The sequence below is a fragment of the Cibotium barometz genome, chromosome 5, assembly GCF_041138505.1.
Source record: "Cibotium barometz isolate CiBa-2024 chromosome 5, ASM4113850v1, whole genome shotgun sequence".
NCBI classification, from domain to species: domain Eukaryota; kingdom Viridiplantae; phylum Streptophyta; class Polypodiopsida; order Cyatheales; family Cibotiaceae; genus Cibotium; species Cibotium barometz.
The window spans coordinates 39,925,072-39,932,262 of NC_141050.1; positions in this window are offsets into that span (position 1 = coordinate 39,925,072).

A 7,191-nucleotide genomic window follows, 5' to 3' on the forward strand; every position below is an offset into this window, starting at 1 on the left:
GATGTGGATGTGTATGTGGAAGAATGAATGCAGATGTGTATGTGGAAGAATGAATGCGGATGTGTATGTGGAAGAATGGATGTGAAAGTATATGTGGAAGAATGGATGTGGATGTGTATGTGAAAGGATGTGATGTTGGTGTGAGTGAATGAATGAGATGTGAATCGGGATGTGAATGAATGAGATGTGATGTCATGCGAATCGGATGTAAATGTATGATATGGGATGTGATGTGATGTGAATCGAGATAAGAATGAATGAGATGAGATGTGATGTAAATTGAGATAGACGTGAAATGAATGAGGTGTGATGGGATGTGAATATGGGTTGATGTGAGTGGATGAGATGTGATGAGAATAAATGAGGAAAGATGTGATGAGATGAAAAATGATATGATTGGATGAGAATAGGAATACATATGAATTGCATATGGATTAAGTAATGTGCACAGATGTGGAACAATGTGAAAGACGAGAGTTCATTATAGAAACTGTATTTATGACCTGTTTTTAAATGACTGTTTTATGTCAATAATGCTGGGGAAGCATTTTAACCGTCTTGAGAATGAGGTCGTGGAGACCTAACTGATAAAGTTGCAACAGCTAATGGAGAGTCAACGGAGGACGTCTCGCATAGCAAGATCGGTCTTGACCAGCCTCGGTTTGATTTAAATGGTGAGCTTCCGGTATGGTGGATGAGGGACCAAGGAAGCGACCTATGGGTGAAGTGCTAGGTGACCTGCGAAGGATCCTAGAGGGTGCTGACCATACGGTGCTCGGGCTCTGGGTCGCCGAAGATACCCACACATGCGTCAGGGAAGATATTGGATCAAGGAGTAAGAGTTATTTTCTGAAACCGGGCATGGATCTGGTTGATTGACCTTGCTGGTCCTCAACGGATGAGTCCATGGCTCTTTTATATGGATTTGTTGGTTTATCTTGCTGATCTTCAACAGAGATTCCATCTTGATTTTTATAAGTGAACATATTATCGGGTACTATGAGCTAGGAACTATCGAAAAGGCCCCTGAGGGTGAGCGTTCTGGTGGTTACCAATGATGCCATAGGTACACCGATGAAGGAATGATTAGAAATTAGGATTCAACCGGATATTTTGGAGGATTATGATCAGTGACACTATGGTTTCATTAAATGATTGTTTTAAAGATAGCTGAATCTGTGAAAAAGGAAATTTCATATTGGGTGTGTAAGTGGTGTGACTGGCGTTAAATTTGCATGAATATCCGGCTAGGGGGCCTGGGAATTCTTTTCCTTGGTACCCGGGACAAAACCTAACCAAATTCCTAATTGGATCCCATCACTATAGTGGTTGGGTAGTTGGCTAACCCATGGGACTGAATGGGATTAGACTAGACTGATGGTCTGTAAAATGAGACTCAATTCTGTTATAGTACGATAGACGAAGTAAATCCCGGATAGTAATTGTTCTATGGAAAAAAAATCAATGGCTGTGCCTCTCGATGGGAAAAAAAGCATTGGTTTCTATGATCCAAGTGCAAGTATCTTCCTTGATCTAACCAAGTGACTCATAGGTTCGGTCGGATCAATTTGGTCAGTAATGACCCTAACTACGTTAGAGTACAAATATCCTGGAGGAATCGCTCGTGCTTTCCGGTAGGGGGAAGTTTTTCCGGGTTCAATTTTTGAAGAACCAAGGGATTAGTCTCTTGTCTGGATATCCGTGGTGGGCGAGGCCCCGAGTGAGGGATAATCTATGGCCCTATGTGCCTTATCATCTCTCTAACCCAGTAGTTGCTCATACTGTTGTAACCATAAAGTGTATGTCTCATCATCTCTCTGACCTTGTAATCGTTCATAGAATTCTAGCCAACTCTATGGCCTTGCATGCCTCATCCTCTTTCTTTGACCTTGTAATCACTCTTCATAGCATTGTTACCACCATAAAGTGTAGTCCTAGAAAACTCGTACCTTCCACTCATAATGTGTCTTCTCCTTGGCGGTGAGTACACTATCACGAAAGCTCTATGGAGGAGCTGATGATCCACTACTAGGACCTGCACCGCCAACTCGATCATATGCTATCTGCCTGCTCTCCTCAAGGGTACTCTCTAGATCATGCTCGCTCCACTCCATATGTGTAGGCTCCTCAAATCCAAGAGGAATCTGTTTAGCACCAATGCCTGACTGTCGTGCTATGGCTCTGGATCCTTGCATGTAGTGTGGGAGACTATTGTATCAATCTCTCCTGTGCTAGGGTAGATATCATCTAAGCCCAAAAATTTGTATATTGCAACATCCACCACATATCTGAAAATGGGATAACTAGCTCGTTGCACCGAACTGGAGATTGATGCAAGATAGGTGAAATAAGTGGCTGCATCCTAATCTATAGAACCCAAGATAGGTGAAATAAGTGGCCGCATCCCAATCTATAGAACCTAACGGCATCGAGGGAAACCATGCAAATTGGGTAGGTGGTGTCAATGTGAAGCAACTCCAAAGAATGGGATACAAAAGGACGTTGACCTCTCACATCAGCGTGGGTACAAGCAAGATGAGAATATAAGGTGATGTAGGGGGGCGACCACACTCCCCTACAACAAACTACCAGTCACAATTGATTGAAATAGTGCTCGAAATGATGCTCTACGATATTACTCCTTGTTACCCCATGAAAATATGCCCTCTCGTATATCCTCCAACTATATTCTCATGTGCTCTCTACACTAGTCTAGCTCTTCTCTTGCATGCTGGAGATCTCGTCTTGCCTACTATAGCTATGCTCTTGCCTGCTAGAGCTCTAATGTGAGACTCTCAGCCATGTAAGATGCGACTGGATCAACAGTCCTAAACGCTGGTGCCTACACAAAAGGTAAATGTTTAATGCGATATCTACCAAATGCACAATGAACATTTTGAATAAATTCTTGATACATTAAAATAGAGAACTACCTCGATAAGTGGGGTCCTGCATTATGAAAAATCTACACCATGTGCTGGATGCTTTCTATAGAGCTGAATGCACATCCACACCAACGTGCAAACCTAGTGCCTTAAAATAGACAAGGGCACAAAAATGGGATCCCCCTGAGCTATGCAAAGAGCTAGTGGAGGTTTCTTGGGACCCTGGTCTTACATATGCCCTCTACCAACACCACCACTAGGCCGGTGGTATGTGTAGTCCACATGATGTCCCAAAACAAACTCTACATATAACTGTTTTGCAAAGTATAATAGAATCTCTCAATGGTTTGGAATCGTCCCATAAGAAATTACATATAGGCTTTGGATATGCATTGCCATAGTAGGGTGGGAGCACCTAGAAATAGAAAAGGGATTTCCCACCCTAGGTCGCATCCCTACCTCTATCAGTAAAAAGGTCTAAAACTCCATCTCTAACACTGGCTAGCTTATCTACCTCATGATAAGAGAAGCCCTGTGAACATACCGGATACACATTGCCTCTCTATTGACTCACCTATAAACAAAATGCTAGTAAGACTGCAGAGCAACACAAGAAGGGCCTCTAGGCCTCACACACAGTATTGACTATAGTGCATCAAAGGCTTGGTGGCTTTAAGGAAGTATAGTTTGATGCACTATAGTCTTGACTATATTGTTTTGTTTGAGGGGAGCACTCTAGATTTCTTAACAAGGGAGCACTCTGTTGAGTATTGGTCATTATTGGGATCAAAGGCTTGGTGGTTTTGAGGAAGTGTGATTTGATACACTACAGTATTGACTATATTATTGTTTCTATAGTGCCTCAGGTGCAGGTTTGAAATTGATTTTAGTGAGTTTTTTTTTGGCTTTACTACCAACCTCATGTCTACATGTTCATGACTGTAGACTTGCATATCTTGTTTCATACCTTTAGACTCAAGTGCCGATTGGTGGTACAATCAATTTCCCGTCAACCACTTCCCGGATTGGGCCACTCTTAGGTTATAGTTCTTTGCTACCTTTTGGCCTGGGAACTACTTTGACCTCATTACTCAAGAGCTCAATCAACTCTCTGAAGTTGGACTCTCCATGAAGGCAGGGGAGTCAGTGGCCCAACTTGTCACACAAGAGCTAAAGTTTTGGTCGCTCAGCTACCCCAAGATCCTGGAAACTACATGCTGCAATAGTGGGTGCTTTGAGCACTCCCTACTCAAATGGCAATGAAGATGAGAGAGACCTTTCCACCCCAAGGTACCTTGTAAGACTTCCAAGACAGAGCTACACAACTCGAGAATGCTCGCCTCATGGACGGCAAAGCACAGTACCTCTTGTACCCCCCCTTATCCCTGGCATGTCTTTGGCTCCTCCAATTGTTTCTCTAGCCCTGATGGTAGCTTCTACATCTGCTTTCATGGACGAGCTAGCCAAGCTCAAGAAGAACCTTGAAGATTTCAAAAGGTCACAACAAGAGGACGTGGCTGTGGTGGCAGTGCTCCAAAAAGGAGATTGAGTAGCTCAAGGTCAAAAATCCCAAGACGAGTCCATGGTGACCCGTATGTAGCTTGCAAGGCCATCTTCCAAATGATAGTCCCACCAAGAAATATTGCTCATTTTGCTCAAAGGCAGGCCATGAGGACAAGGAGTGTTACTACCTCAAGGGACTTCACCTTATGCAACAACAACTTAAGCAAGGTGCCACCCCACATAATCCCTTCTCCCGGAAGACTACATGGTGACCCCAACCAGTAGTGCTTCAACTTTTGCCCAAGCCCATAACCACCAACCAAACCCAACACCCTTCTTGAACCCTCAATCAGCTGGAGTAGCTACCCCCCAATCCTAAGGTTATATCAACCATGTCACCAATGGTCCCTCATACTTAGCTTCCCCACATACCCTTCCATCCCAAATGGCTACTTTTGTACAAACCCCTCCACATCATCTCAAGGAGCTCAAGTAGCCACGGTAGCATACAACAATACCCCTCATCCCAGAGCAACCCTAACACACAATCCCCTGCCTATACAAATCACATATCAAGTAGGCACTCTCCTAACCTATCAGCCGTACCTCCCACCCATGCCGGTCCCACAAACACCCCAAGTCTATCAAAACCCACCCCTGGTGGTCTATGCGGTAGCTCCTCTAGTACCTCTAGCTGCTCAACAATATGTATGGGGCCAGGCCTAAACAAAGGTCCGCTAATCGCCATCCTCCCAACAACCCCACCTGACCTCTTGTATGCTATCGTTGTGGGGGGAGTGGCCACATGCAAGCTCAATGCACTATATCAGAGGGCTTGCCCCATGCCTCCATTTCCCGGAGAGCCAAGACGACTACACCCGGGATTGTCCTAAAACCCCACTGGTTAACATGGTGGAAGCTGTGGTGCCACCTCCCACTGGTGGCACTCCAATAGTGGCAGTGGTGCCACCTCCCACTGCTGGCACTCCAATAGTGGTGGCCGTCACACAGTCCCAAGGAGCCCCAAAGATGCTAACTCCTCCTCTTGATGGTGCAGTTCACCCATCCATTGTGGAACAAGCTTATAAGGAGGCTGTGGAAGAATTCACTCAAACACCACCCATGGAGAAGGAAGTGGCACCTACCTTGGTCATTCCCCCAACCACCATACCTTCAAAGGTGGATGAGGAGTCTACCCAACCAAAGGTTAGTAATTTAAGTTGGAAGTGTTGGCAGGAGCAAAGGTGAAAATCATCCTTCCTCAATTATGTGGTTTCAGCTAGGAAATAGGAGAGCAATTGCTAGGCTTGGTCTAGCATTGGATGGATTTGAAGGCAACTAGGGGTGAAGCCACATCTAGTAGTAGTGGGTGATGGCCTAGGCAGCAAGCAAGGGTATGCCTCACTGCCCCAGGAGTGGCCGATCACTAAAGCCGGAGGGTGATAGTCTCTGTGGGAGGAACTCAAATTGTAGGGGCCATTGTGGATGGTGGTTTTGGTGTTAATATCATGCTTGAAGCTACTAGGCAAGTCTTGGGTCTCCGAATTACCGAGCCAGCTCCCTTTGCCATCCGAGTGGCAGACGAGAGAGAAGTGATGCCCTTGGGACTCATTAGGCAAGTTTTAATAACTTTTGAGGGATTATTATTTGAAATGAATTTTGTGGTGTTAGACCTGCCACCAGCTAGAGGGGCCTACAGTTTGCTCATCGGAAGGCCTTGGTTGATGGCAGCTTAGGTGATCCATGATTGGAGCTGAGACAACTTGCATATCCCTAACCCGAGAGGGACGGTGACCTTGCCCTTGGAAAAAGGCCCCGATGAGAGTGCAAGGGGCATTGCCCTACATGACATGATTCCCATTCGGGAGGAAGGACCTAGTGACAAGGAAGAGCAAGAGGAATGGCAAGGATTACCATTGGATTAGGCTTGGGATCCATTCGGCTCAGAAGAAGAGGTGGCATAACCTCTATGGAATTGGTTAAATTCCTATGAGGGGTTTCAATGCAATATGGTGGACATAGTGGAGTTGGACCCAGACTCCATTCAAGAGGTGTCTCAAGAAGAAGAGCTTTTAGAAGAAGCAGTAGTATGGGATTGGACAAAATTCTTGCTCACTTTGGCCTCCACTTTTGCACCACTACCTCAAGAAGAGATAGAGGTAATAGGTCTAGGGGAACGTGAGTTTTCTCCACAACCTCATAAGAAGGTCTCTCAAGAGGAGTCATCAGAGGCACCTATAACCCCTCCTGATGCACTAGCAAGGAGTGGTGGGTAGAGCACCTCAAGACTAGGGAGGAAGCCTTGTCAATAGAAGAGATACCCGCTAGCTAGACGGAGGAACGCATTGGTGATTTCCCTCTGGACATCACCCCAACCCATGACCCCTTATCTCTCCACCATCAAGAAGCACTTGACACTGCTCCTCTTCCACCCACCACTTACCATGAGGAGGTGAGAGGATGAACCTGGGCATAACAGAGGAGCCATGCCCCATCTTGGTGGCAGCTTGGGTTTGGGAGGTCCCTTCCACTCTTCAAAGAATCACCAACTTTTTCAAAGAGCACCAAGATGTGTTTGCATGGACTTACAAGGACCTCCTAAGGATAGACCAAGATGTGTTTGCATGGACTTACAAGGACCTCCTAAGGATAGGCCTAACCATTTGCACCTCACAGAATTCCACTAAAAGAAGGTAGTTGGCCAGTTAGGAAAGGAATTTACCGCATGAACCCAAAATATTCAGAGGTAGTGTGAAGAAAGTTTTGGACAAGATGGAAGAGGCCAATATCATTGTTCCCATTG